The sequence below is a fragment of the Theropithecus gelada genome, chromosome 6 (assembly GCF_003255815.1).
Source record: "Theropithecus gelada isolate Dixy chromosome 6, Tgel_1.0, whole genome shotgun sequence".
Lineage (NCBI taxonomy): Eukaryota > Metazoa > Chordata > Mammalia > Primates > Cercopithecidae > Theropithecus > Theropithecus gelada.
The window spans coordinates 3,138,537-3,152,652 of record NC_037673.1 but is presented as its reverse complement, the minus strand read 5'-3'; the positions used below and the strand labels follow the sequence as shown (position 1 = coordinate 3,152,652).

The 14,116-nt window shown below is 44.6% G+C and overlaps 1 long non-coding RNA gene across 1 annotated transcript; it reads left to right on the top strand.

The window, feature by feature from the left end:
* Positions 1-9,206: 9,206 nt before the first annotated feature.
* LOC112627151 lies at positions 9,207-13,046 on the top strand. Its single transcript, XR_003120022.1, has 3 exons — positions 9,207-9,922; positions 10,900-11,138; positions 12,884-13,046. It is a non-coding gene; the product is annotated as an uncharacterized LOC112627151 (long non-coding RNA).
* Positions 13,047-14,116: the final 1,070 nt, after the last annotated feature.

Here is a 14,116-nt window from a genome sequence, read left to right as displayed (position 1 = left end):
AAGCTGGCTCTCACAGGCATAGCCCTCCTTTACTTACATAAGTAATAAAGTCAGCCTCTGCTCCACTGTTGAGCGGGGGCTGCTCCTTGGCAGCCAGATCTGCTGCCTCTTGTCTCCTCACCAAACAGGAACTGATGTGGATGTGTGGGAAAAGGAGGTAAGAGGAGAAGCAGCCGGAAGTCAGAACATACGATAATGACTCCAATGAAACTTGAGTGACTGGAGTATGCCCAGTGTTAAGTCCTAGAATGAAGTTCGAAAATATTTCCAGTGACCACAGTAGAGGAAACGAAATTGTTTAACTGTATGTTTATATGAACATTAATTATTAAATCCCCAAATACATATATATGCAATTTCTTATTTTTATGCTACACTTAAGAATCCAATAGTCAGATTATTGTACCAAAGTGTAACTTGCCTTTGGATGAAGTTTGGTTGTTTATTCATTGATTTAAAAATAAGAATGAGATGTACACCTCTCTTTTCAATAATAAGAATGAGATGTGCACCTCTCTTTTCAATGAATGGGCACAGCTTTGATTAGTTCATGAGGTTGCAGGGCCCCTGGTGGAAGGAACATGAACGTGAGGTTAGTCTTGTTGTCTCCAGAGGGTAGGTTTGCTGACCTGATTAGTATGTAGTTAGCAGAGGACAATTTAAAACAATTTCCTGGGTCTACTTTGTGCTGTGTTCCTAATGGAAACATCAGAAAATGCCCAGTTGTAGCTTTCATCTCCTGCTGTGTCCTAGCCACAGTTTCAGCGTGCTATCTTCTTTTCACTTTTGGAAACCACAGTGGTGTATATAACAGAAGCACTGAAGCACCAGAGATATCATTAAGAAATGGAAGGTCAAATATTTAGTTACAAGTGTAGGAAATGCTTTAAAGTTTATAGTTAAGCATGATTTTAAGTTGTGAAGAATGGTTTTAAGCAGGATGGATATTTTCACTTCCCTAAAACAGTACAACCAATTGAGCGATTTATTTGAGCTCAAGGTCTTAACAATTAGGTGTTTCTTTTTTAAGTGCAAAGAAGAAACAAAGAATTACAAAAATTCAACGATCTTCCAAAATCAATCTTGTTCTCCAAATGGTGTGATTTTCCTGTATTATTTCCTTCTATTTTATCATCATTATCAGCTATGAATTCTTCTATTCGGCAAGAATGATTTTGTGTGTCCCGAATTATGTAGGATGGCCATTATCGTAGAAAAGAAAAGAAAACACTAAGGGCAATAAGCATTACACAGCTAAAGGGAGGCAGAAACGCCCTCTTCAGGTGGTTCAGAAACCACCGTCTCACAGAATAATCAAGGTCTTGTGAAAAGCATCATTAGCTTCCACTTAAGTTGATCCCAGGAGGGCAAAATTCCTGAATGTGAGGAAAATCTTACCGGGAGGCTGGGATGGGCAAGACCATTGGGGTTTGAAGGAGCAGTGGGGCTTCTGCTGAGCACCAGCTGTATGCAGCCTGTCTATTAGAAACCTTGCTTTGCGGTTAAGGACTGGAATGTGCATTCCTGGAAGCTGGTTAAGTCAGTGGCTGCAGCAGCCACAGCCATGTCTGCCTGTGAGAACAGAAGACCCAACTTCAGGAGACAGGGGCTCCAGGACACACACAGAAGATGGCAGAAGGAAGGCACAAGAAGATGGCAGAGGTGTCAGGCTGAGGGTGACACCAGCATGGGCACAAGTGGGGGTGGTGGGCCTTGTAGGTGGCTGTGACCTCAGTGGTCCTGCAGACATGTTTCTGCCCTCACAGGAGCAGCGAGGGACCTGCCCAGGGAAGGCCAGGTGCATCCACTGGCTGGCAGAGGTACGAAATGTGTGCTGATTCTTTTCAAGAGAGAGGCAGGCTCCTGAGTGGGAGTGCTGGAGTGGCCCAGCCCTAGTTCCTCCAGACTGTGTGTGGTTGAGCTCCTAGGACCCAGTCCCTCCTGCCAGCACCATTGTCCTTCTGCGGAAGACTGCCTCAGTGTCCCGCTTCTCCCACCCCTCCTATGCCCATGGCTGACTTGAGGCCGAGTCTTGAGTCAGAACAAAGCATTAGTTTCAGAAGGAGCTGCAGTGCCAGCGTCAGCTGCGCCCGTGCCGATGCCCACTGCTGCCTGGACCTCTGCATCTGCTCCTCAAGCGTCCACTCCCCATTCCCCACACACACCTGGAGCAGATTCCCTCCAGGAAAAAGACCCTCCAAAATAGCATGCTCACTTGGCCAGTCATTATATTAAAGTGCATCCAGATACAGCTCACAAATGAGACAGTGTATATGAAAAAGACACAGATGTAAAGTTTTATAGCCCTGGGGAAATGCTAACTCTTAGAGACACATGCATCAGAATCTAGGCACTGAAGGGTGCCCACAATACCTGGTGAATCTTTTCCCTGCTCAGTAAATACCCCTCAACTTTACCCATTTTCCAGTGCCCTTGAAGGACAGGAACTTTTCCCACTAACATGAATTATGGAGCTTTCTTTTAAGTCCTAGTGTGGGTAAAGGATGTAAGTGGTGCTAAGCTGGTTGTCACTAATGGATGCTGTGTATTCAAAGACTGAGATTTTGCCAGCTCTCAACACTGATCACATTTAGACTCTATACCTGGAATCTCATGTCTAGGATGTAGGTTTTAAAGAAAGGAAATACATCTATCAATGCAGATACATATTTGCATAGCTCTGAAGCTGGCTGGGCATTCATAATTATGCATACTGTCGGGAAAGAAGAAATAATAAAAGAGCCAAAAAGAACGATGGATATGGGGACAGCAGAGTCAAATGAAGAATCTGGTGTGAGAGATTGGCACCATGCCCGGCCGGTGGGGTAGCCTCAAACCAAGCGTGGGAAGTGCCCAATGCAGACGCTTCCCTTGAATCAAGCAATTAAAAACAGCAGACAGTAAATCGATTTATTTTAAAAAGGTATATGGAATTCCAAAGGAACCTGCATTTATAAAGAATGTGTATATGCCTCTTAAATAGCCTAACAGGGAAGAGATGGTTAATGGGATAATGCAAAGATCAGATGGACAGCAGAAAACCCCACAGGCCAGGCTCCCCTCCACAGCAGTGGGGCATGGAGCCTGCCTTGGTCCTTTTAGGTAAGAGGCTGTTTAATTTCTAGCTTTCTTAGAGACCTGGTCGTGAGAAACCCTGCCTATCTGTGTAATATTGTGAAAACATGGCCAGCAAATCCTGAAGACAAACTCTGACCCTGCATTATCTGCGATTAAATCCTCCAAAATTACAGCAGCATGGCCACCTCTGCATTGATTTTTCAGGCATGTTTAAAATTACGTCGCCTGTTAACTTGTGTGTACAAATAGGCAAAGAAAATCCCCCCAAATCACGCCACGTGGTTGAGGATTTATGAAACATGCAGGCAGGATAAATATTTCCTCTTAAAAAAATTAGACAACGGATAAATTGCCATTACAACGCAATAAGGCAGTTTAGCTCCATTTAGCAACTAAGTCAATGTTTAGCCAAGCCATGATGCAAGCGCCTTATTAAAATCCCAGTGGCTCTGGTGTGTCTGAGGTGGGAAAAAAAGGTTAAACTGCATATCAACTACTGAAGGGAGTGGAAAGGCTGTGGAGCCCAATTAAACCTTCAGCACGGCTGGCTCATAAACACTTGCTACTTCATTCCCCCCGGAACGCACAGCCAGGCGGCTGGAGCGGGGACCCAGCAAGAACCTTTTCATGCAGCTCTGCCGCTGCGCCTGGGGTCTGGCCGAGTCCTCATGGGTGAGAGGCAATGCGCTCCCTCTCTATTAATCATCATCTCGCTCTCAACACCTGGGACTGGCTCCAACTCCCCCGGCTGCTATATTGACAATATTCCCTGTTGATTTCCTCATTTTCTCAGCCAAGGCTAGACTGACCTCTTTAAAATTCTTTATAAACGTCAGTAATTGCTGCATCCAACTTCAATTCATTACTTTCCCAGGCCTCATGTATTTTGATGATATGAAAGTTGACCACATTTACATGCAAATTGAAGTTTTATATTAATAAGGGCCAGTGAAAGGAGATCGCATGGTAATGCTCCATGATGACTTTTAAATACATTTGCCCATGTCTCGACTGGCATTAGCATGGTCAGACCATGAGGAAATCATGTTGGTCTGATTGCAATTTTGTTTTCCAATTGAAAGTACAATTTCATCAGGTTTCCCTGTCATTTCTAATAATGACTTAAGTTTGCTTGCTAAATTGGAGAATTTCTCCGGCCTTCGGATGGGCTGGCAAACAGGTGAGGCGACAGCTGCTTCTGCATGAAGTGCTTCATTACGGGCGCGGGCAACCGTCCGTCCCACGAGGCTGCTTTGATGACAGGGGCAAAATTACTGAAGGCGCCACTCCACGCAGTGGAGATTGATGATCTTAAGCACATTAACTTTATCATAAAACTTGGAAAGCCCAACGTTTTGTGTGCTCACACACTCCACTTTTTAATAATCAGTGGATGCTTCATCTCCCCAGTTGCAAGTTTGGTGATTTTCATCACAGCTCATCCATTTGTATTCTGTCTTGCCAAAAGGAGCTGACTTTCTTTTCCTTTCTTCAAAGGGAATTTTCTGTATCCAGCAAGAGGAGTGTGATGCTTCCGCATCATCATGCTTAAGACTACAAAGTAGATCTTCAACAGGGACAATTTTTCCAGACTTACCGCCCATTAAATTGAATGTGGATTGTGTTCCTACAGTCCACCCAGATTTGTCAAGGTGCTGAATGGAAGTTACTGAAAAAATCCTCAAAGGTTAGAGTAGTAAGAGAAGCAAACTGCAAGGATGTGTAGTAGAAAATGCAGAAATGTTGAACAAAAAGGACAGTCAGAGTTTTTTCTTGACTCAGTTCACACAGTGAGAGTGTACATCGTGTTCACCTCAAAACTTGCTGTCAAAAAAACAAACTTGCTCTCAGCTCCACTAATTTATGAGTTTTTGATGGCATCATCATTTGTGTCTTGCATTATAATGATTTTCTGGGTAAATATTTTCTGGATGATATTCCAGGTAAAAAATTCACCACCAGCCATCATAGGTCTGGTCTCCCTAGCAAAGAGCCTTAACACGAGTCACTTGATTTAGATAATTCAATAAACTTCTAATCAACAAGTTCTTCATGTATTTCATTTTATTTGCATTGTCTTTTTCTCTGAGTAGAGAAGACGCTGGTAGCAAGTTGAATGTGAGAAAGTCCGCAGTAGGATTCCATTGTCTCTGACCAGTACAAATATTTACCCAGAGAACTAGCAACATTCACACCTCCCATGCTCAACTGGACCCTTTGGTAACCTCAAGATAAGCATGATGCATTTTATGAATGAGTCCAATAACAAGCAGGTGCAAGGGCTATCTATGTCAGAACAGAGAGAGAAAAGATGGCTTGTCAGTTGACATGTTTCTGGTTTCAAAGTGAGATTAAGCCCAATACGTACACTGTTGTTTATTTACGTATTTTTTTTTTAATCTTAGTGATTACAAAGATGTATCACAGAAAATGACGTAAGCTGTGCCATGGCAAAAACACATGTTCTGGGTAAAGATGGAGCCTTACTAGAGCCTCCGGGGACAGGGGAAATGGAGATGCTTTGAGGATTTACGAGAAATGTTTAATGATTGAATACAATGTGCGTGTGGATTGGAAAAATGTATTTCATTCTTTCAAAGTGCTGGTAAGTCACCAGCAAAGAATTGTACTTTGTAGTAAGTCACATAACAGAAAAATCACTTAGGGAAGTGAGGATTGGTTGTTTTATTTGTTTAAATTTGTGCTGGGGATGAGAGGGGAGGCCTGGAAGCACAAAAAGAGAATTTCGACTTTTGTTTGGTTTATTTCAGGGACTTTAATTCTCCTTGTTGTCATGGTCAGTTACTCAGAAGATGACTTTTCTAAGAAGTAAACAGTAGATACTCATAGAGCAATCACCATCTAAATCTCTCTTTTCACCTTTTTCTCTCCTCAAAGCAATGTAAAACCAATTTAAAAACTTCTTAACCAGAAGCCCGATATATATAAACACAGAAACAGCAGCTCTAATGAAAGCTGGGGTGTGGGGTGAGTCACCCCCCATTCCCTGCTCCTCACCAAATAGCCCCTGGTAGGAAGTGGACAGAGGAGATCAGATCCCAGGTGGAGCCCGTAATTCGGGCTGAACACTGAGGGGGAGCACAACATTGGGGTGGGGGACAGGGCATCCTTCTTCTCTGTGTGTGGGGGATGGCAACAGAAGGTTCTTTGCTGGCATCAAAATTTCGGGTATGTGGCCAGGTGCAGTGGCTCACACCTGTCATCTCAGCATTTTCAGAGGCCAAGGCAGGAGGATTACTTGGGTCCAGGAGTTCGAGACCAGCCTGGGTGACATAGGGAGACATCTTGTCCTCAAAAATATAAATAAATAATTAGCCGGGTGTGGTGTTGTGTACCTGTGGTCCCAGGTACTCAGGAAGCTGAGGCAAGAGGATCATTTGAGGCTGCAGTGAGCCATGATTGTGCCACTGCACTACAGCCTGGGTGACAGAGTTGAGACCCTGTCTCCCCACCCGTCAATGGAAATTGTATGTGCTTTCTTCATCATAGGGCAGAATTCAAAGGGACTCAAAACGGAAACATCCACATGGTAGAAATATGTTGGCCATGGTTTTTTTTTTTTTCTTATTTCTTCTACCATTAATTCCCTACCCATCCCCCATCTCCCCCCACCCCCGAGCGCGCGCGCGCGCACACACACACACACACACAAGCTAAGACATTTCATGGGCTAAGTGTGACAGGAAATCATTCTAAGAGAACAATGTCAACTAATCCTCCCAATAACGTATGCTTTCCTAGATCACTGAGGGAATTTAAGAGATGGAAGGGCCTCTGGACAGTCACCCTCATTGCTCAGATATATTATTTAGTAATAAAACTCATAACCCATTGCCTAAACTTTTAAGTGTTTCCATGTCCGTTACCTCATTTTACTTTTATAGCACCCCTGTGAAATGTGTAGTATTGCTGTAATTAGCCTCTTCTTCTTTTTCTTTTTCTTTTTTTTTTTCTGAGGCAATTAAGGACAGCAACAGGCACAGGCAGCTACAGGACTAAAGCCAGGCCTCTGGTTTATTGCTGTCTTTATTCCCTTGCAAAGTTAACAGCTGCAAGACAAGGGTTGTTTTATTTTTGGCTCTACTATCAAGATAATTGTATCTCTCCCCATTTGACTTTCTATTTTACAGACCATAAGAGAAAGCCAAACTTCTTTATTTTTGGGGGGGAGGGGCGGTTAATTTATCCCAGTTGCCCACTGATGTTGATCATGGACATTGGAAAGGCTGGTTAACTCTTTAAACCTTTCCCTGTGTGGAAGCAGCAGCTGATTTGAATATTTTGTTTTAGTCAGGTAATTCAACTTATGCAAAATAATTCAATTCTATGAAAAAATAAAATATTCTAACCACTTGGTAGAAAACAACTGAAATGATTATTCCTTGTAAGATTCCACAGGACAGTGACTTATCACTGCCTACACTGTACACATCCCTGCATACTTGCCCTCCTTGGATGTAAACTCGGAAGAACCATTGGTTAATTACATGGCTCTGTCATTATCTGTCTATTTATCTATCTATCTATCATCATCATCTTTTCAGAGATAGAATCTCACTCTGTCACCCAGGCTGGAGTGCAGTGGTGCCATCATAGCTCACTGCAGCCTCAAACTTCTGGGCTCAAGTGACCCTCTTACCTCAGCCTCTCAAATAGCTGGTATTACAAACACACACCACTATGCACAGGTCCACAACGTACCTGGCTAATTCTCTGTTGTTGTTGCTGTTGTTGTTGTTGTTGTTGTTTTGAGGAACTACCATTCCATTTTTCACAGTGGCTTACCATGTCACCTTCCTGCCACCAGTACATGAGAGCTCCTATTTCTTGACATCCTCACCAGCTTTCTTTGTCTTGAATAATAGTCATCCCAATGGAGGTGAAGTGGTATTTTATTGTTCTTCAGTTGCATTTCCCTAATGCTTAGTGATGATGAGCACCATTTCATGTGTTTCTTGGCTATTTGTATGTCTTCTCTGGGGAAATGTCTATTCAAGTCTTTTGCCCATTTTTTAAAAATCGGGTTGTTTGTTTTTGTTATTGAGTTGTAGGCAGTTTTATATATTCTAGACTGTTTTTTCTTTATTAATATATAATTTACAAATGTTTTCTCCCTTTCTGTGGGTGGCCTTTTTCCTCTATCATTTATGTCCTTCGTTGAACAAATTTTTAAATTTTAATAATAGAGCGCCTAAAGCCCAATTTGTCTACTTTTTCTTTTATTACTCATGTTTCTGGTGTCACATCCAAGACATCTTTGCCAAATCTAATGCTATGAAGCTTTTTCCCTATGTGTTCTCCACTGTTTTATAGTTTTGCTCTCATGTTTAGGTCTTTGATGCATTATGAGTTAATTTTTACATATGATGAAAGGTAAGGGTCCAGGTTCGTGAGGGTTTTTCTTGTTTTTTGTTTTGTTTTTTGTTTTTGGAAAGTGGATATCCAGTTTCCCCAACATCATCTTTTGAAAAAACTGTCCTTTCCCCATTGACTGGTCTTGGCACCCTTGTCAAAAATCATTTGACCTTATATATGAGGGTGTATTTCTGGGATCTCTATTTGATTACCTTGGTCTATATGTCAGTCTATGCCACAGCACACCACACTGTTTTGATTATTGTAGCTTTGTAGTAATTTTTGAAAGCAGGAAGTGTGGGACGTCCACATTTGTTATTTTTTGAGATTGTTTTGACTGTTCGGAGTCTCTTGAAATTGCACATTATTTGTAGGATAATTTTTTTATTTCTACAAAAAAAGTTGAGATTTTGATAGAGATTGAATGGAATCTATAGATCACTTTTACAATGTATTGACTTCTTAAGTTTTCCAATCTCAACAATGAACATGTCACCATTTATTTGTTTTTAACTTCTTTCTGCAATGTTTTATAGTTTTCAGAGTATTAGTGTTAAGCCTCCTTGGTTAGGTTTATTTCTAAGTATTTTATTCTTTTAAATACTTTTGCAAATAGAATTGTTTTCTTAATTTTCTTTCCAGATTGTCTATTACTAATGTAAAAAACACAACTGACTTTTGTGTGTTGATTATATATTCTACAACTTTGCTGGGTTCATGTATTAGTTCTGACAGGTGTGTGTATGTGTGTGTGATCTTTTAGCTTTTTGACATTTAAAGTCATGTCATCATCAAGTAAGTCTGTTCTTCCGATTATGAACAATTATACTTATTTATTGAAAGTAATCTTGAGCCTGTCTGAAAATAAGTGAAAGGACACTACCAATTCCTTCTGGATCACCCTGCTTTTGGGTGGGAAGAAATTCACCATCTCAGAGATGCACTCTCCACACTCGTAGTAACTGGCATTATATTCAGACATCTTTAATGGTATAACTGGTTGATTCTTTTCATTTATGGCTTGTATTCACGTGTTTGTCTTTCTGCCCCAGTGCCTGCCATATATAAATGAACTTTAAGCCATTTAAAATATGCTGAATGGTTCTTCTTGGCTTTGTTTCCCACAGATACAGGCCAGGGGGCAAACCTCCAGCTTGCAGCACTCACTTTGCAGATCCAGTTCGAATTATTTGTATTGACGCTGTCTGCTCTCTCCTCTTTCTCCTTGAAATGACGAGGAACTGAGTACAGTGGACACTGGCTTCTGTGTCCCCAGCTCCCCCCAAGCTGTGGGCTGCTACATCAAAGGTCTGCAGTGGGCTGCCTTTCCCATAATATTTCAATTTAAGCACCGACTCACTTCCGTGGAATCACATCTCATTCACGCTGTGGCCTTTGCAAGAGACAGGGATCATTATGGAGCAAGCACTTAGGAAAAACAGATTACACCCTGGCCCCGAGCAGCCAGGTAAGGGGACGCAGGGAGGGAGACGTGTCCCAAGGAACAACCAGGAGAAGTGGGGGCTCCCGGGAGATGTCGGGGCCAGGGTAGGGTAGGAACCCCGGCCACTCCAGATTGTCAGGCTGGAGTCAAGTGCATCCCCATTGTTACCTCTTACTCCCCACCTTGCTCTCAGAAGCCGCCTCTCTGCTTCTCTCTGGTTAGTGCAGTAAAGGCAATTCCCCTGTGCTTTCAGGTCCGAGATGATCCTGTTCTCTTTAGATTTCCCTTTATCCATTCTTATTTTTAGTCTTTTCTACACACACAGGATGGACCTGGATGCACATTATGCAGACCGCTATTCTGCAGGCCCTGCCTTTAAATTGCATTCATTGGTTTAGACAGACCCTCCAGTGAGGAAATAGAAATCATCTTTTGTTTGTTTGTTTTATTTTCTCTCCAGCCTCTGCAGTTCGCAGCCTAATAATTTCATTTTAAAAGGAACACCTGTCATGATGGTTTGCTCTATTTACCATTAAAACGGGAAGAAAGAACCTTATTAAATCTCCAGCTAGAACAAGGCTCCTCCTTTTCTTCGCCTTCCTTCCTTTCTCTTTCTCTCTTTCTTTTTTTCTTGCTGTCTTCCTTCTTGTCTTCCTGTCTTTTCCGCTCCCTCTGCCCGTGGCATTGTGTGTGCTGGATATCGCCAGGATGTGGCTCAGTCCCTTCAGGAAAGGTCCGGAAGTTTGGTCAGCAGGGTCTTGTCTTGGTTCCCTTTGGATAACTATGACCTTTTGACGTGGGCGCATATGTGATTATTTGAATGGATGAATTTATAATACTTGAATAACCAGTTCGTTTCAGCAAAAATTGTGATTTTAGAGAGAAAAAAACACTTGAGAACTATAGACTCCAGCAAAGGTTCATATTTACAGTATTTGGAAACACACTTGGCCTGATGTTACGCAGCCTAACTGTGGATCCCAGGCTTCACCGATGCCTAGGTTGTACCCCAGATGCTGCGGGGACATGGTGCCTGCTCTGGAGAACGAGCAGCTTCCACAGTGCCCAGGAGCCAGAGTTTCCAACCCAGACTCAGGAGCGAAAGTCTGTCTTTTCCGTTTCTGGGACCTGGAAGTATTTGCACGACTTTCTGGGCCTCAGGTATCCCATTGCCCACCAGGAATTACCTTCCTCCAGGATTATGGTCAAGATGACCAGAGATGGTGATGCTTAGCCTGCGGTAAGTACTCTGTAAATATATAAACTGTTATTTTAAATCACATGCGCTGACCTGTTTCCTTTAAAGGGTCCACTGAAAATCCCATATGATTAATTGTAGCTTTGATTGATGAACTGGCTGGAGGAGTCCACAAATTGTGCTTCTGCAGTGTAGGGCTCATGCAGTGTGGGCCGCTTGAGGAGCTGGGGTTGCACTGTATGTTCACCCCCCGTGACCCCATCCCCTGCCCACAGGTGTATTCTCCCCACCATCCCCCCATGTCCCCATCACCTGCCCACAGGTGTGTTCTCCCCACCATCCCCCCGTGACCCCATCACCTGCCCATAGGTGTACAGCCCCACCATTCCCCCTGTGACCCCACCACCTGCCCTCAGGTGCACTCTCCCACCATCCCCCCTGTGTCCCCATGACTTGGCCAGAGTTGTATTCCCTCCACCATCTCCATGACCCCATCACCTGTCCACAGGTGTATTCTCCCATCATCCCCTCATGACCCCATCACCTGCCCATAGGTGTACAGCCCCACCATTCCCCAGTGACCCCATCACCTGCCCTCAGGTGCACTCTCCCACCGTCCCCGCTCTGTCCCCATGACTTGCCCAGAGTTGTATTCTCCCCACCATCTCCATGACCCCATCACCTGTCCACAGGTGTATTCTCCCCACCATCCCCCCTGTGACCCCATCACCTGCCCTCAGGTGCACTCTTCCACCATCCCCCCTGTGTCCCTATCACTTGTCAGAGTTGTGGTCTCCTCACCATCACCCTGTGACCCCATCACCTGCCCACAAGTTTACTCTCCCCACCATCCCCCCTGTGTCCCCATCACCTGCCGACAGATGTAGTGTCCCCACCATCCCACCGTGCGAGCCCATTACCTGCCCACAGGTGTAGTCCCCCTTCCGTGAGCCCACCACCTGGCCATGTCATCCTCTGTTGCCCATTCTATTGGCCTCTGAGTGGTCCTGGCTGATGGCTGAGGTTTCCATGCCCCTGGGAGGTCTCGGGTGTCCAGGAGGGAGGGGCTTGCTTCAGTTGCCCTGGTCTTCACAACCCGGCTGTAACTCAGTCTTTCACATTTTCGTTCTTGCCTTCTCTGAGGAGGTTGGCAGAGAAATTACAGAAACTCAGTGGAGATGGTCGTGTTCATGAACTTAATTCTTTCCTGGTGTACAAATAGGTGTTTGCTTAACATCTCCCTGTGAACGTCTCCCTTCACCTCCTCGCTGGACCCATCCTTCACACGGCTCCTCTTCCACCAGCATTCCGGAGAGTAAGAGGACAGCAGCAGTGTCCTCTAAGAAGTCAGTCATTTGGGGTTTTGAGGAGAACTTTTAAGAGATGCGTGTGTTTTATGTTTAGAACACACACCAAAAATATTTCAGTTTTAGGACCCTGGAAGACTCTTTACAAAAAGTTTTCTGCCCCCACACCCTCCACCCCCGGCCCCCGCTCCTGAGTCTTGTTCCATCTATGCTGTAGAAAAGGGGTTCCTGGGAGCCATCCCATAGGACCTGCCCTTAAACAATGTTGTGTTCGAGTCATTCAGCTGTTCAGAGGAAAGTGCTTGGTGAGGCAGAATCACCAGTGGACACAGTGCACCCACTCTGGCCATGTATACACGGCTCCAGGCCACACCTGTCTTAGCAGCAGAGGCGGAGGCCAGGGAAGCTCTTCAGGTAATTCAGACCAGGACAGATATTCCCATTCCTCATGTGAAACTTGTATTTTTTCCATGTCCTTAGGTTGCTATTTTTAGTTCTCCACATTCCTAGAAAGCATGCAGTTGAAGTTCATGACAGTATTCTCTCAACGTGTGATTCAAAGACAGAGACCGTTTCCCACCCATTAGTTCTCACACTGCCCCATTCTGCAGCTTCACCATCCCTGCACTAAGAAGGCAGGCCCTGCACCCCCTGCACCCAGCCGCTGGGGTCCTCAGGCTTATAGATAGAAAACTCAGGAATGAGTATGTTTCCCCATGATGTGCAGTTTAGCCTAGAAACTATACAGAGCGGGGGTCCCTGCTGGCATTCGTTCTTTGTACTAGTACGGCTTCGGAAAGCACTGGTTCTCTGAGGTGCGCTCAGCTGCATCTGGAAGGTGCAGTGTGCACGGCAATGCCACTTGACACCAAGGTGTGAGCATTTGAGCTGTGCTGGAAGGTTCTCCATGGATTGGTGCCCACCCTGGAGGGTCCTGTGCCGTGCACTTGAGGAGGCTATGGTGGTGAGGAGAGACTCTAGAGCAACCCACACTCCTGATAAGTCAGATAAGAGTGCATCCTCTAGGCAAGTTTATATTGCAAATTTAAAGAAATGAACCAAGACGTAGCGAGGGCACTGAGCCAGGACTGAGAGTCTGGGTCTTGGGTGGCTTTGGGTCATTACGCCCTCCTGAGTGGACTGCTCTAAGCCTTGTTTATTTGTTAATGTGAAGAGTTGGATGGAATTACCTTTGCTCTAAAATATTTTATTCTGCCTAAAGTCTCTGGGTCAGCAAACACATGCCACAGGGCTTCTCTCTCCGCATGGGAATGCACACCTGGGTAGGGAGGCTGGCCAGCCCATGGTTCCCCAGTGGGGTGGGTGTTAGCTGGCTAGGGCTGCTGGAACAGAGGGGATTCAACCACATAAATGTATTTTCACAGCCTGGAGGCCTGAAGCCCCAGATCATGGTGCCACAAGGCCAGGCTCCCTCTGAGGGCACTAGGGAGGACCTGTGCCCATCCTCTCCAGCTCCTGGTGGTTCCTTGGCTTATGGCAGCAAACCTTGCACCTTCACATGGCACTCTCCCTTTATGTGCATGGATGTGTCCAATTTTCCTTTTCTATTGGGGCCCCAGCCGTACTGGCTTAGGGGCCCATCCTACTCTAACAGGACCTTGTCTGAACTCATGACATCTGCAAGACTCTGTATCCAAATAAGAGCACATTCTGAGATGCTGGGGGTTAGGACTTAAGCACAGAAAATTTGTG